Source organism: Nothobranchius furzeri, chromosome 7 (genome assembly GCF_043380555.1).
Source record: "Nothobranchius furzeri strain GRZ-AD chromosome 7, NfurGRZ-RIMD1, whole genome shotgun sequence".
NCBI classification, from domain to species: domain Eukaryota; kingdom Metazoa; phylum Chordata; class Actinopteri; order Cyprinodontiformes; family Nothobranchiidae; genus Nothobranchius; species Nothobranchius furzeri.
The window spans coordinates 65,453,588-65,468,587 of NC_091747.1; the positions used below are offsets into that span (position 1 = coordinate 65,453,588).

The 15,000-nt window shown below is 40.4% G+C and overlaps 1 protein-coding gene and 1 long non-coding RNA gene across 9 annotated transcripts in view; one reads left to right on the top strand and one right to left on the bottom strand.

Annotated features, from left to right (window-relative positions):
* LOC107374493 (band 4.1-like protein 3) overlaps nt 1-15,000 on the top strand; it is a 107,212-nt gene that overhangs the window by 3,715 nt on the left and 88,497 nt on the right. For 2 of the 8 annotated variants that reach the window (XR_011521206.1, XR_011521210.1), the window contains exon 1: nt 8,441-8,719. The exons of the other annotated variants lie outside the window; for them this stretch is intronic. The gene's annotated coding sequence lies outside the window, so the exon portion shown is untranslated. Of the gene's footprint in view, nt 1-8,440; nt 8,720-15,000 lie in introns of those variants that run through there. 8 annotated transcript variants of the gene reach the window in all.
* Nucleotides 3,238-4,957, bottom strand: LOC139070752 (uncharacterized). Its single transcript, XR_011521217.1, has 2 exons — nt 4,874-4,957; nt 3,238-4,152 (listed from the first exon to the last, which is right to left on the bottom strand). It is a non-coding gene; the product is annotated as an uncharacterized lncRNA (long non-coding RNA).

Consider the following 15,000-nt stretch of genomic DNA (forward strand, 5'->3'; position numbering starts at 1 on the left):
CAGTTCGCGATGGCTGAACGAGCTGGGGTAAGTACATTTCAAAGGACTTTCTAAACTTATTTTAGTCATTTCCTCGTCTTTTTATTTAAACAAGGTGACACACTAACATAACGTCATGCTATTTATACCATTATTAAGGCCTTATAAGATATTTGTACAAATATGTAGTCTAGCTAAAGTTTATATGAGCTGCTTTGCTAAGTTAGCAGAAACAAAAACGCCACTGCTAACACTGAAGTCTTGCATTAAGGCCACTGTGTTTGGGTATAATCCCAGGGGTGTTTCTCAATGTCAGGCTTTGAGGACACTGTCCTTCCTTGGTCAAAGAAAACAGTTAAATGGAGCTGACTTGCATCACGTGACCAGGGCTCCCGTGATGGTCACATGACGTGCGGCAAAGTTATAATTATACTTATAAGTTGTATAATGAGCATTTTACTTTTTAAATTGCGTGTATATTGCTTGAATTACATGTATAAGGGAGTTACTAATTGCTGGCCATCAAAGCTGCAACGATTAGGCAGCACCAACTAACCAACTTCTGATTAAAAAAATAAACATTTTAGATATCAGCCTGATAGTTACAATTAGTTTTTTTAATCACCAGTAAAACAATAAAAAGTAATCATTTGAAACCTTTAACTCTTGTTTCCTTTCTCGGGGATCCTATTTTTAGGCACTGTTTAGACCAGCGGTACTCAGCTGACAGTCTGTGGGCCACGTCCAGCCCGCAGGTTCATTCTTTGTAGCCCTTGGTCCACCAGGACAGGGATGCACTGACATCTGGCCAGGTCAGATGTCTTATCTGTCGTATTCCGATGCCAGGAAAAGGCAGATTGCAATGCTGAGGTATTCATTTCTTAAAACTCAATAAATATGAGCATTTCCTAATTTCACTTTTTAATCATATGCTATTTTATTTTGTCACATTCAGATGGTTCTGGACCACATCACCTGGCCGGATGAAGAAGAGCTGGAGGATGACAGCGAATCTCCTCTTGCTGTGAAATGTTAGATCACAAGCTACTTGCGTAGATTTGTTGAGACAGGTATTTGGCTTTTTTCTGGTTACACTCAAACTACAACTTTATTTATAAAGCGCTTTTCAAACAAAAAAATGAAACTCAAATAGCTTCAGAGGAAGAAAAAAAATGACCCACAGATTGAAAAGACCTGACATATCCCACAAAATTCATTGTCAATTGAAACCCCCTTCCCCGACCCAGTAACACGCATATACACACACACACATACCCACATGCACACACAACACATTAGAGAACATATGCAAACACTGGGCAGAACTCAGATGAGTCAGGAAACGCCATCAGGCGAGCCGTCTGATCCAACTCCAGTAGATCCACAGCAGCAGCCAGGGCACCGAGACAGGTCTCACAGAGGAGGGAGGACAAGGGCCCCCACCTACACCCAAGCACTACCTGGAGAGCACCCAGGCCACTGCCGCTGACCACTGGCCCTGAGGCAGAGGGCTCCCACTGAGGAAACGCTGTAAAGTATTAGAATAAGTAAAAGAATGAAATAAAAAGAGGTAATGTATGAATAAGTAGTGACCAATATAATTGTAGAAATAGTAAAACAATATCAAATCATAAATATATAACAAAACTTTCTTAAAATATAAGAAATTTAATCATAAATAATAAGCAGTTAAAAGCTAAGCTAAAAAAGTTCATTCTTCGGCCTGTTCTTAAAGTTTCTCTCTGGTCCTGAGGTCCTCAGGCAGCCTGCTCCAGAGGCAAGGGCCATTATATTGTGAGGACGCCTGACCATTGTTGTTTGTCCTGACATTCGGGATCACAAGGCGATGGCTGCAAGAGGAGTGCAGATGACGTGAGGGTTTGTATGGTAAAGTCAGTTCAGAAAGGCTAGAAGGGCCAAGACCATTATGACACTTTAAAACCATTACAAAAACCTGAAAATCATTGGAATAAACCTTAAAGTCATAATAGGTTTAAACAGTTGTCTTTCACAAAATGTGTACAATCAAACTATTTTAGAAGCCTTAACCCTCCCACTGTCTTCATGGGTGACCCCACCAGGAAAGACCTCACCCCTGCCACATGAACCTCAAGGGATAAACCATCAACCCTGCTCAGTGGTCAACTTTCCTGGTGGGGTCACCCATGAAGACAGTGGGAGGGTTAAAATGAGTAAAGTGTTTTATATGACACAGCAGATAAGGTGGGTTTGCTACATTCTAAGTATCTTGTGTAAACATGGCACAGAAGATCTTTTATATCTCATTTGTCTTTGCCATTTTTTCTTTTCTTTTTCAGTGTATGAAGAGCAAAGGAAGCAGCTCGTGAAGTTTGGGGTTGGATGGGAGAAACCCATGAAGGATATGAAAGTGGAAATAATGCAGGCAGACCATCCAACCTCATCTAGCTGCTTCCATATTCTATGTCTGCCCTGCCACTACACAACATTTGATGTTTCGCAATCATCTTGAAAGTTGCATAGCAACCAATGTTCATGGTTTTGGATTGATCTAAAGTTTAACGTCATGCTATTTGCCAGTGCTGTTCAGGTTATACCAAACAAATCTTTTTTTTATTTAACCATCAAGTTACAGCTGAAAGTTTCAGGAATATTGAGTTACAAGTAAGGCACAGCTGTGTTATATGATAAATGTTTTATTGTAATTTTACAAGTAGAGAAATCATTTTCAAGATTGCATTTTATACATATGCAACAAACAAAACGTTGCTGCATCCAGGGTCATGACAATAGAACAATATTTTTGTAGCTTAATGCTAAATGTTTTTTCCTGTCACTTGCTTAAGTTCAAGATGTTATTAATAAAAAATTTTTTAAAAAACTTAAAAATTTTTATTGAATTCACAAATGATTGTAACCTATATTAACACGTTAGACTTGCAGGTTTTTAAATAAAAAAAAACATCAAATTGCAACAAAACTTTCATTATTCTCACAAATTTGGGAATTTCAATATCCAAGAGAATAAGAAAGGGCAGTTAGATTTTTTGTACACACAAGATTACTATAATTTTAACTTAAGAAGGTTTAATTCTTTTAGTTTGCCATCGAAGAATATTAACATGCAAACATTTTCAAATGCTCACGAGTCATTTAATCTGTACTTTCAAGTTCAGATGTGGTAAGAGATAACGGAGATTAAAATAACGTGTTCAGTTAGATAATGGAGACTTATGAAGATCCTTCACAGACATTTTATACAAGTCATTGATGACAAGATGCAAAAAATGAAAGATTTTATTATAGCCAATGGTTTGCATGTAATGCCGTGTGGCTAAATAACTGTCAATCCCAAGATTGACCTCAGTGGATCCACAGCTGCACAGAGTCCAGAATATTCTCCTGGACTTAGCGGGCATTCAACTTCTGGAACTTGAACACTAGAGTTGTGTTCATTGTCGATGAGTCCACTGGATTCCCATTCAATCTGTGGAATGTAAAGCTCCTGCAATAAAATGATTGTGGGCTAGGCACAGAATACGTTCTTCTGACCACACAACGGAGATGGGACATTCAGGAAACCACGCCTGCAGTGTCTAATCTGCGCATAGAGGACCGAACACGCTCCCACTGAAGTCTATATCCTTGTGACTTCAGCAGACCTTTCATCATGGTGACTTGAAAAGCGCTATATAAGTTCAATGCATTATTATTATTATCAATCTATACCCTGCATTTGGGTTTCTGGCATGGATCTGTGACACTAGAGAGTCTAGCTCATCGTGAGTCATGGTGCTGTAAGTTTGGCTCACACTTAAACCCCATTCTTTCACTTGCCTGTGTAATGTAACTCTAGATATCCCCAGCAGCTGTGCAATACACGTGACAGGTAAACCTAAAGAAATGAGGTGTTCTGTGTATTTCTCAGGAATAAGTAGTTTGGGACGACCAATGGCTCCTCTTTCGTGAGCAACAATAATTTGTGCTTTTTTATTTTGACTGCAGGTCTCTGATAAACTTGGGCAAGTGCATTTAAAATGTCCTGAGGGACGTCAAATGGTTTGAGATAGCACCCAGAATAACCAGCTCCTGACAACATACAAATTCCAAAAAATCGAGATCTAGAGGAACTCGATCAAGCCAATTAGAGGAACGGTTGTAAAGTCTTTCAAGCAGATAGTTGAGCAGCAGTTCCTGAAAAACAAAAATGAAGGGTTACTAAAAGAGCCATCAAATGCAGATTTTAAATATCACATGTAACAGTTATTATTAATAGGATCCCCGAGAAAGGAAACAAGAGTTAAAGGTTTCAAATGATTACTTTTTATTGTTTTACTGGTGATTAAAAAAACTAATTGTAACTATCAGGCTGATATCTAAAATGTTTATTTTTTTAATCAGAAGTTGGTTAGTTGGTGCTGCCTAATCGTTGCAGCTTTGATGGCCAGCAATTAGTAACTCCCTTATACATGTAATTCAAGCAATATACACGCAATTTAAAAAGTAAAATGCTCATTATACAACTTATAAGTATAATTATAACTTTGCCGCACGTCATGTGACCATCACGGGAGCCCTGGTCACGTGATGCAAGTCAGCTCCATTTAACTGTTTTCTTTGACCAAGGAAGGACAGTGTCCTCAAAGCCTGACATTGAGAAACACCCCTGGGATTATACCCAAACACAGTGGCCTTAATGCAAGACTTCAGTGTTAGCAGTGGCGTTTTTGTTTCTGCTAACTTAGCAAAGCAGCTCATATAAACTTTAACTAGACTACATATTTGTACAAATATCTTATAAGGCCTTAATAATGGTATAAATAGCATGACGTTATGTTAGTGTGTCACCTTGTTTAAATAAAAAGACGAGGAAATGACTAAAATAAGTTTAGAAAGTCCTTTGAAATGTACTTACCCCAGCTCGTTCAGCCATCGCGAACTGCAGACGGCAGCGGACTGAAAGCCGAGGGAAAAACGCAGCTCTCACTCTGATTGGTTGAGCCTGTTGTCCTTGGAAACCAGAGCCGACCAATGACAACCCTCCCTCTGTGGCTCCTCCTTCCGCCCCCACCCTCGCCCTCATCCCCTGCTCCACTCGCCTCTGCAGATACACACAGCTGCAATTTGCAACACACAACCTGCCAGAAGTGTTTCAAAAGTCAGACTCGCGAGAGGAGAGTTGTGCGCTTGTAAAACAACAACTGAGCATGCGCAGAAACGTATTTGAGAAGTTGTATTTACTGGGTCGCAGAAGAAAATTTTACATGTAAGTTTATTTTGTTTCACATACAATTTACTTTTTCTTACAAGTACCATTTATCTTCACAATTTCACACATGTTGATGTGCAGCTTCTCACATTTTAATGCACAGACACTCACCTCAAAACTTCAAGCTCACCTTTTACGGTACACACACTCACATCCAATCTTCAAGTCCACATTGTGTTGTACGGAATCAGACAACAAATTTACAAACTTGTGCATTTTGACACATATTAATCGTGAAAATAGTTTCAAAAATCAGATGTGTGAGAGGAAAGCTGTGCAACTGTAATAAAAAAGTTGAGCGTGTGCAGAAACAGATCTGTACACTTGTGTTTACAGACTTGTAGTTGAAAATGTCACACACAACTGTATTTTATTTCAAATGCATGTGAGTGTTTCTTACAGGTGCATATTTAGCTTTACAGGTTTACGGGTGTTGGTGTACAGCTCCTCACACTGTACTGCACGCACACACACACACTGTTTTCAAGCACCCATCATGTAGTACAAATACACGCAACAGATCTACAGGTTTGTGCTTTTTGAAACAGATTGACCTTCATAGAAGTCATTTAAGAAAACGCAAAAGTTAGGGAGAGATTTGGAGACTCTCGCTTTAAGTGAATGAAATTTCCCTAAAAGAAGCATTAGATTAATTATAAAACTTAACATTTTATCATTACATTCAAACTTGACAATAACATCCTTATACCTGATTTGGATAGTGCATTTGGATTTAATCTTAATAAAATTTTCCATATCTTTCCAAAACCCAGATGAGAGAGGACAGTTTTAAAATAAGTGTATAATAGTCTCCGAACCAGGATGACAAAAGGTACATTTTTCATCTAGATCTTGGAACAATGATATTTTTTTTATTACATCGATAAATATTGTGTAAAATTTTTAAATGAAGTTTCCTTATCTTGTTAGAAATACAGTATTGAAAGTGAACCATCCATGCTTTTTTCCAATTTATAACAAACCGTGTGTTCCAGAAAAACTTTCCTTTGGGTGCCATCGTATTAGAACAACATAAAACCTTCCTTATATGTTGATTTGAACATTTCTTATATAATAAATCAATACCCCCAACTTTTAGAGAAGGTATCTGCAAACTAAATCTCTGATAAACAGAGTGTGCTCTCATTAACTCAACTATGCCTGAAGAAATGCTCTCATGACCGAGGCAAATTCTTTGTATTTCACAAGAAAATCCTTAGTTTTCAAAAAGTTTTCATAGCTATAAAGGCTTCCGTTATAAAATAAATCTGCAGCAAAAATGATGCCTTTCTCAACCCAATTAATTTTATACAAACTTTTGTTGTTTATAGTAATATTACCATTATTCCATAATATTTCTTTGTGTGGGGAGAAATTGTGTGTATGGCATAATTTCAACCGAAGTAAAGCCTGCTGGTGAGACACTGAAAGTTTCACTGGTAATTTAGAAATAATAAAGTTGCAACGTAACAGAAAATGTAAACCCCCTACCGTTTTAAATATGTTATGTGGAATAAAAATCCATAAAGATTCTGGCATTTCTAGACATTTTTTAATCCATTTGTTTTTAAAGGTTTTGTTTAAGTGGAAAAAAATTAAGAGTTCTAGGCCCCCCTTGCTCTTTCCAGATAGAGTATGTCTTTTTTTAGATGATGAAAACTGTTCTTCCAGACAAATTTTACAAATGAACTGTTAATTTCTTTACAAGTTGCATCATTAACATGAAGGGAGAGATGGGGATATACTAACCTTGATATGCCTTCCGCTTTTGTTAACAACACCCTGCCAAAAATAGAGAGGTCCCTTTGCAGCCACATATTAAGAATCGAATGAGTTTTTTTAATTCTTGATTGTAGATTTAATGTTTGTCTCATCATTTTGTCTAATTATGTGAATTCCTAGATATCTAACAGTTTTTTGACGGCACTACCAGAACAGGGGCTTCCTTTTCAATTTTCAAGAAACTCCTGAAGACCCTGCTCTTCAGAGAGCATCTTCTAAACTAGCACCCTCCCTGCACCCGTCCCTCCTCTCTACCGTCCACTCCTTGTTCCCTCCTCTCCATGACTGATGTCAAGTTGTTGTTGTTAGCCTCAAGAGCAACATGCCGATTATCACTTGTAAGTCGCTTTGGACAAAAGTGTCTGCTAAATACATAAACATAAACATCTAACAGTTTGTTTGACGGGACTATTGAACATATATTGGTCATTGGTTTCATATAAACATTAAATTTCACTTTTGTCAACATTTAGCTTCAGTCCTGAAGCTTCTGAAAATTCTTTTAATGCATATAGAGCATTTGGTATCTGTGATTTATCTCTAAGAAACAAGACTGTGTCATCTGCCAATTGGGACATCTTAACTTCTTTATTAAAAATGTCTAAACCATGAATATTTGGATTGTGTGAAATATTTAAAAACAAAAGTTCAGTGGCGATCAAAAACAAAAAGCAAGAAATAGGGCAGCCCTGTCGTACACCTCTTAATGTCGCAGACCTCCCACACATCTGTGGATATAAGATAATTGTGCTGCTTATATCTTTATAAAACATTTTAATATCACTAATAAACGACTCTCCAAAACCTAAAATTTGAAGTGCTTTTAAAATGAAGGTGTGTTCAATCGAATCAAATGCCTTATAAAAGTCAAGGAAATCATCAAAGCATTGGAGTTTATAAAATTTGAATAATCAGTTAGATCCAACACTAGTCTAATATTAGAGCTAATGTGACATTTGGGAAGAAATCCATTCTGGTTTTCACTTATTATCTCACCTAAATCCTTTTTTAGTCTTTTTGCATACACCAAAGATAACATTTTGTAATCAATATTTAAAAGCGAGATAGGTCTCCAATTTTAAATTTTTAAAGGATCTTTGTCTGTCTTAGGGAGCAGAGTTATAAGACCTTGTTTCATAGTTGTTGTCATTTCTTGCCTACTTATACATTCTTTGAACATCAGAAAAAGGTGACTACCAATTAATTCCCCAAAACAAAGATATAATTCTACTGAGAGTCCGTCACTACCAGGTGACTTTCCTAACTTCATTGAATGCACAGCAGGTAATTTCTGAAAATAAAAGCTCAGCATCACAAGAGTCTTTAAAGGCCTCCCATATCAGATAATCTGATTTAAGAATCTGTCACGATTGGTATGAACAAATTTTGTAGAATACAAATCACTGTAAAATGAGGTAGTATAATTGGCGATCACAGCCGGGTCTGAGTTTATGATACCATTAATATTAATTGTTGTTTCTTTACCTGTTTTGTTTTCTAGAGCAAAAACTAACTAGTTTTTCTCTCCTTTAACCATTTAGCTCTATAGACCTTATGAACGCACCTCTAGCTCATAAACTACAAATTGTTGGCTTCACATCCTGCGTAATGACGTCCAGGCGTGCGATGCTGCGTAGTGATTGATGACGTAGTAACAAAGAGCCGTCGGAAACCGGCTGGACATAGGGGGAACATCCGGCGCGAGGACAGGTATAGATGCTGCTTTGGTTGCTGCTGGTGATCGAGTGATCAGTGTGGGGACATTGATAGCTTATTTGGGTCTGTATTCGTGCGTGTGTTCTGCTGCTGCAGGACTCACGCGCGCGCATTTAGAGCGTGTGCTTCCTCAGACAGATGCGTGGTGTTTTGCGGCAGATGGACGCGCATGTGGGGAGTTTAGCGGTTCTGATGGGTCTCATGACCCAGTTGTGTTTGAGCCGTAGGCAGCCTAACCCGAGGTGACGTCATATCTGCTGTCTTCGGCCGATCCTCTCACCTGCTTCTAAATGCTGCTCTGTAGATTTTTATGTTATCCTTTCTCTGAAGAGTCTTTAGTTTTTGTTGTAGGAGAGCCAGATCCAGGGCGTCTCCCATACATCCTTGCATTATGTATCTCATGCATACAATGCTTATATATTTGTGCAGTCGTTTTAACGTTACACGTTGCTAAAGTATGTAAAACAGGCGAGAATAAACGCACGCACGCACGCACGCACACACACACACACATCATAACAAACATTAAGAACAAGGAGCTACAGTAAGTCAGAAATAGCAGGACTGAATGAAACCCAGAAAGTGATAGGTTCATGCACGTACCAAATAAACCAGAAAGCCACTGTCACGCTAAGAATCTGTTCATCCAGATCCAAGTCAGATTACATGAGATTGTCTCTAGTCTATAATCCTGTTTTTTGCTGTAACCATGGTAACTATTCACCTGACAGCTGGATGGGGTTAGCGGCTGGCAGCATCATCTGAGTGTGAGGTCTGGATGCTGACTTATATTTTCTATTTAGTTTTAAGTGATTAAAACCAAACCGTTATTGATTCCCACTGAGATGTTTAGGCTCAGCAGTCAGAGTCTCACGTTTGACCCCAACTTTAGAAAAACTCGGGAAGAGAAGGCAGATGCTGAAGCTGGAACATACAAGCACCCACGACAGTTTTAAGCCCCACCCCTCCATGTAAACCAATAGAAAATGTTTCTGATTCAAATTCGAATACAACTTAGGTTATGTTTCCAGATGTTAGCTCATGTTGACATTTGTAGTTCACATCTTGGTGCATTAAGTGGGGTTAAGTGTCTTGCCCAATGACAGTGACAAACTGAGCGGAGCTCAAACCTGCAATCGAATAAAGTGTGAGCACTTAACTCTTGTGCCATGTCACCCCATCGTTAAGAGCTTTATATGTGAGAAGAAGGATCTTAAAATCTATTCTGAATTTAACAGGTAGCCAATGTAGCAAAGCCAAGGCAGGAGAGATATGATCTCTCTTTTTAATTCTCATCAGCTTCATGCTGCAGCTAGAGCTCTGAAGAATTTTAACTACATTCTGTGGACTTCCTGAGAGTAATGAATTACAGTAATCCAGTCTTGATGTAATAAATATGTAATGGAATTGAATTACAATTTAATTAATGACCATAGACATTAAAGATCCATATCGAGTATGAATCCCATCTAATGAAAACTGGGTTACCGTAAATCCTCTAATACAAGCCTGTATTCAATTAACGGCCGGGTATCATGTTTTGGCCGGTGTCGGAGTCGGCGGAGGTGAATAAGGAGGCCGGTATTTTATTGTGGCCGGGTGGAATGTGGTAACAAGCAAGTACGGGGGGCGGTTGTGTCATCCGTCTCACTTTTGATTTGCCAGTGATAGACCACGAGGGTAACTTTAACCGTGCGGAGACGAAGAGGAGGCGAAAATTTGATATCAAGTTCAAAGAGAACGTGCTGATTATGCTGCAGAACACTGGGGAGCAGTAGCAGGGGTTGTATGAACTAGTCACTAGTCGACTTCACCGCTCTATAGTGACTTGTTATGCCTGTCATCGACTAGTCGCTGTCACGTGATAATGACCGGCAAGATGCAGTCCACGGAAAAGACAGCAGCCTGCTGTCAGCAGGTGACAAGCTCCTGCGCGTCGGGAGGCAACGCGCTGTGCCAGAGCGTCGGTACCGACACCCGCCGTAAAACGGACATTTAACCAAATTGTGACCTTTACCCTCTTGCAATTTAACCTTCCCCTCACCCCCATCCTAACCTTAACCAGCTTGCACATGCAAAGCTCTGATTGTTGACGCGCTCCAGACATCTGCGTCCTGAGCACGGCCACAGTAACATTATCACATCAGGTGTCGCCACCTCAAAAACTAATTTAACACGCGATCGTTCATGTCGGCTCATTTCCTTTTATGTTTTCTGTCTTTTATTCTTTTATTTGTGCCTGATGCGTTTCGCTGCTGTGGAGCGGGGCGCATCACCTTGTCTTCCGGTGACGCACCTAACTGATGCGGCCAGCGAGCGCTCCGCTGTTTTAGTGGTCGGTAGATCTTTTAGAACTGCAGTTCAAAGGTAACTCATGAGGTGAATATATATGAACCCAGGTAGCAGTTTTTCTTTAGGATTGAGAGGAGATGCAGGAAGATAATAAACAGACAGGACAGAAAAATAGTCAAATAAAAACAAGTTAGTTTTTGTACCTGCTGGTTGCAACAAACAGACACCATTGAAGGTAATCAGAAGTGAGGAACAGAAAATGAAATAATTATTTTAATGTTTAGAGCAGCAGGAACTCTGAGAGGCTGCAGGCGCATCAGTGAGTTTGCGGCCGCTGCACAGGGGGAGGGGGTAGAGGGCTGAAGCAGAAACTACCATTGTTAAAATAAATGTGTTTAACTTTGAAAATGTGGGCGCAATATTAATTGTCAAAAACTCCAGCGAACCATTAGTTCATTTTGCTCAAATAGAAATAGAGGCCTGCCTCTGATTCTGGTCCTCCTTCCAATAAAGGCCTGGAGCTTGATGAGCTTGAGTCAAATACAGGCCCGGGCCTGTATTACCCCCAAATTCCACTACCTCCACTCTGCTCCGACACGAACGCCAGAGCAAAATCGGTCCCATTGTAGTCAATCAGAGCAATTCCACTACTGCGGCCATGCTCCGGCAGTGCGGCGCCATGCGCCGCCCTCTGTTCCGGCAAAAATAGAATCGATCCTATTTTCGCCGGACGCCGGAGCACCTCCGCAGTAAATGGACAGAAATCACAACCGCCCAACAGGAAAAGGAGCAAGCACAACTTCCGTTATTTCACAATAAATCGATAAACAAAAGGCGTTTTTTGTTTCATATGCACAGGTTTAACAACTTTTAACAACTATCAATGGCGGCTGAAGTTTAAATGCACAAAAGTAAGCCATAAATACAGTTTCTACTATCAAAGTGGTCACCTTTTGTTGATCCAAACACTGCTGATCTGTCAACACAAATGATGGGCAGATTAAACAGTTCATGCCGATGCTTCTCCCACACAACGGGTGTTTGGATCTAACTTCCGCGTTTATTGCTCGGACTGTATCGCAAGATCTCGAAAATCCCGCGCATGCTTGTTTGCCCCCCTCAGGTCTCCGCACCGGAGCGGAGCCGTTGTAGAGCGGGTACCAGTATAATTTGAGTTCGGAAGCGAGCGGCTGCGGAAGGCGGGGGCGGAGCGGAGCAAGATGTTTAAATCAAAAGTTTGAATAATCTGTGCTTTAACCCTTACCCAACGTTTACATTTTCTAACGTTAAAGTCATTCGAGCACAAAAAAAAAGCTCTAATGTGAGGTAAGGGTTAACCAATGATGGCTTTAAAATGAATATTGCTCTTACAATGATCCATTTCAGATCTTATCTACACCAGATCAGTATATGTTTGACTAAACAAGTTTATCAATATTTACACTCATACATATTACAATAGGATACTTATTAATGTGTTTATTAGGTGTTTTAAAACATTCTCATTCACAGTGTTAACCACCTTTGTATGTGAAGAAGGCATGGCTTCTGAGGGATGTTTGGTAAAACCCTCAAACGTGTCACATTCTGATTTGCCAAAATGTGACAAAATTAAAAAAAAACAAGTTCAATGAAACAAGAATTACTTCCCAATTAATTCAGTTTCTAGCTGACACCTGATTCGGCCAAATCGGGGAAGAAGGCCTTTTGAAACCATCTCCTTTGACCTCCAGCCAAAGCCTCTCTGCGATGCTGCAAATAATTATAGACACCACAGCTCTTTTCAGAGCTGCTTCACACCTCAGACATCTAACCAGCAGACCCCGGGTTGCATCCCATGGCCGGTGAAGCTGAACTTAGAGGAAGCTACTAATCTCTGAGTATTGTGGTTATGACTAGGGATGCACCGATGGATCGGCATTTGATCGTAATCGGCCGATAGCGCCCCTATCGGTTTTGATCGGAGTTTTCAAAATAGATCAAAGCAGACCGATCAGGTAGGGTTGTCACGGTAACCGGTGTAGCGGTAAACCCCGGTAAAAGAAAAAGTTGACAATAATAACCGTCTTGTTTTTAAAAAACTATATTATCTTGGTGGGTTTACCGTGGCTGCGGTGTAGGCACGGTGACCCTTACCAGCCACCGTATCATCGGCTGAAGTTGCGCGCTTCGTTGTTTACAACCAAAACTTTCTTGAAGCTAAAGCTGAAATAATGGTCAAAGGAGGAGACGGCAGCGCTCAGGAGGACATTTATTATCCCTCAAAGAAGACAAAGTGGGAAGTACGGGCATCTTTTGGATATTTGAAGAATGCCGAGGGACAGCTGATAGAAGACGGCTATCCTGTTTGCAGCACGAGCAGAAAAAGTGTCTGTGAAAGGCAGCAACGCTTCAAATCTCATGACACATCTGCGTGACCATCACCCACAACTCTACAGTCAACGCAAGGCAAGCTAACGTTAGCGTTTTAGCTAAAATGCGTGATCCGAGGATTTGGGTTGAGGGAGAATGCAACGAGTCGCTATATAAAGCAGCCGCAGCGCCGCTACCTGCATATAAACCGTGTTGCGGACACCCCCATGTTGAAATGACGCTGTGCATTACGGGGCTCCCAGGGGCAGATAAGAGTTGGTCTCTCTCCGAGAATAATTATGAATTTAACAACGATTACTGCCTGATGACATTTTCCCACATCTGCAAAGCTCACTGGAAGGACACAAACCGAGGACAATATTTTCCTGATATAGGGTTTATTACTCAAGTAAGGGTAAAAAAGTATCTGATTAGAAGGCTACTTGAGTACTGAGTATCATCTGATCTAATATTTTTAAATGATGACATGAAACAGACATGAAATAAGAAGTTATGGGCAAATATTGGTATTTTAAAGACTAAAGGGAAAAAATGTAAACAAATAAACAACATAATTACAAAATAACACATTTTAGGCAAAATTTAGACACAAACTGAGGACAATATTTCCTGACTTACAGGGTTTATTTAATTGTGTGAAAATGTAGCACGTTTTTAAAAAAATACAGCGATAATACCGAAAACCGTGGTAATTTTGGTCATACAGACCATTTTGGATTAGGTTACATTTCCTTTATTCCCAGATTATGTCGTTTGTAGCACTCATTATAATGTTGTAGAAAATTTCTGGCCAATCCACGTGATCGGTATCGGTGATCAGCATTCTTTGATATCGGTATCGGTGATCGGCAGCAAAAAACCTGATCGGTGCATCCCTGGTTATGACCTCACCACTCGGACCACACTCCTCCGGACCGCCAGGAGCAACGCATACCAAGGGTATCATAGCCTGCACTGGCATTGGATGGGTTTAACCCATTCGCTGCCAGCCGTTTCCCGATCGGTAAAGCCCTTCGCTGCCAGCATTTCTCAGTTTTTACTGTTTCTTTAAGAGTCACAGAACATTGCGCACTATGGTAACTGGTAAATGGCCTGTATTTGATATAGCGCCTTCTAGAGTCCTGGAGCCCCCCAAGGCGCTTTACAACACAATCAGTCATTCACCCATTCACACACATTCACCCACTGGTGGGGATGAGCTACGATGTAGCCACAGCTGCTCTGGGGGCACTGACAGACGCAAGACTGCCGAGCACAGACGCCACTGGTCCCTCTGACCACCACCAGCAGGCAAGGTGGGTTAAGTGTCTTGCCCAAGGACACAACAACAGCGACAGACTGAGCGGGGCTCGAACCTGCAACCTTCCGATTACTGGGCGAGCACTTAACTACTGTTCCACCGTCGCCGTGCTAGGATAATGTCGACGCCAAAACAACCAAAACAAAGTGGAGACTCACCTCTTACATCAGGAAGAATCCGCGTGTTTTGAGCGTTATTCGTTCTTTCATAATCCATTGTTGAATTGTAATCGGCAAAAGCTTTTCCGGTTTGTGCCTCGCTTTTTTTTTTTTTTACAGGAACGGCCTAAAACAATCTCCTAACTCATGGA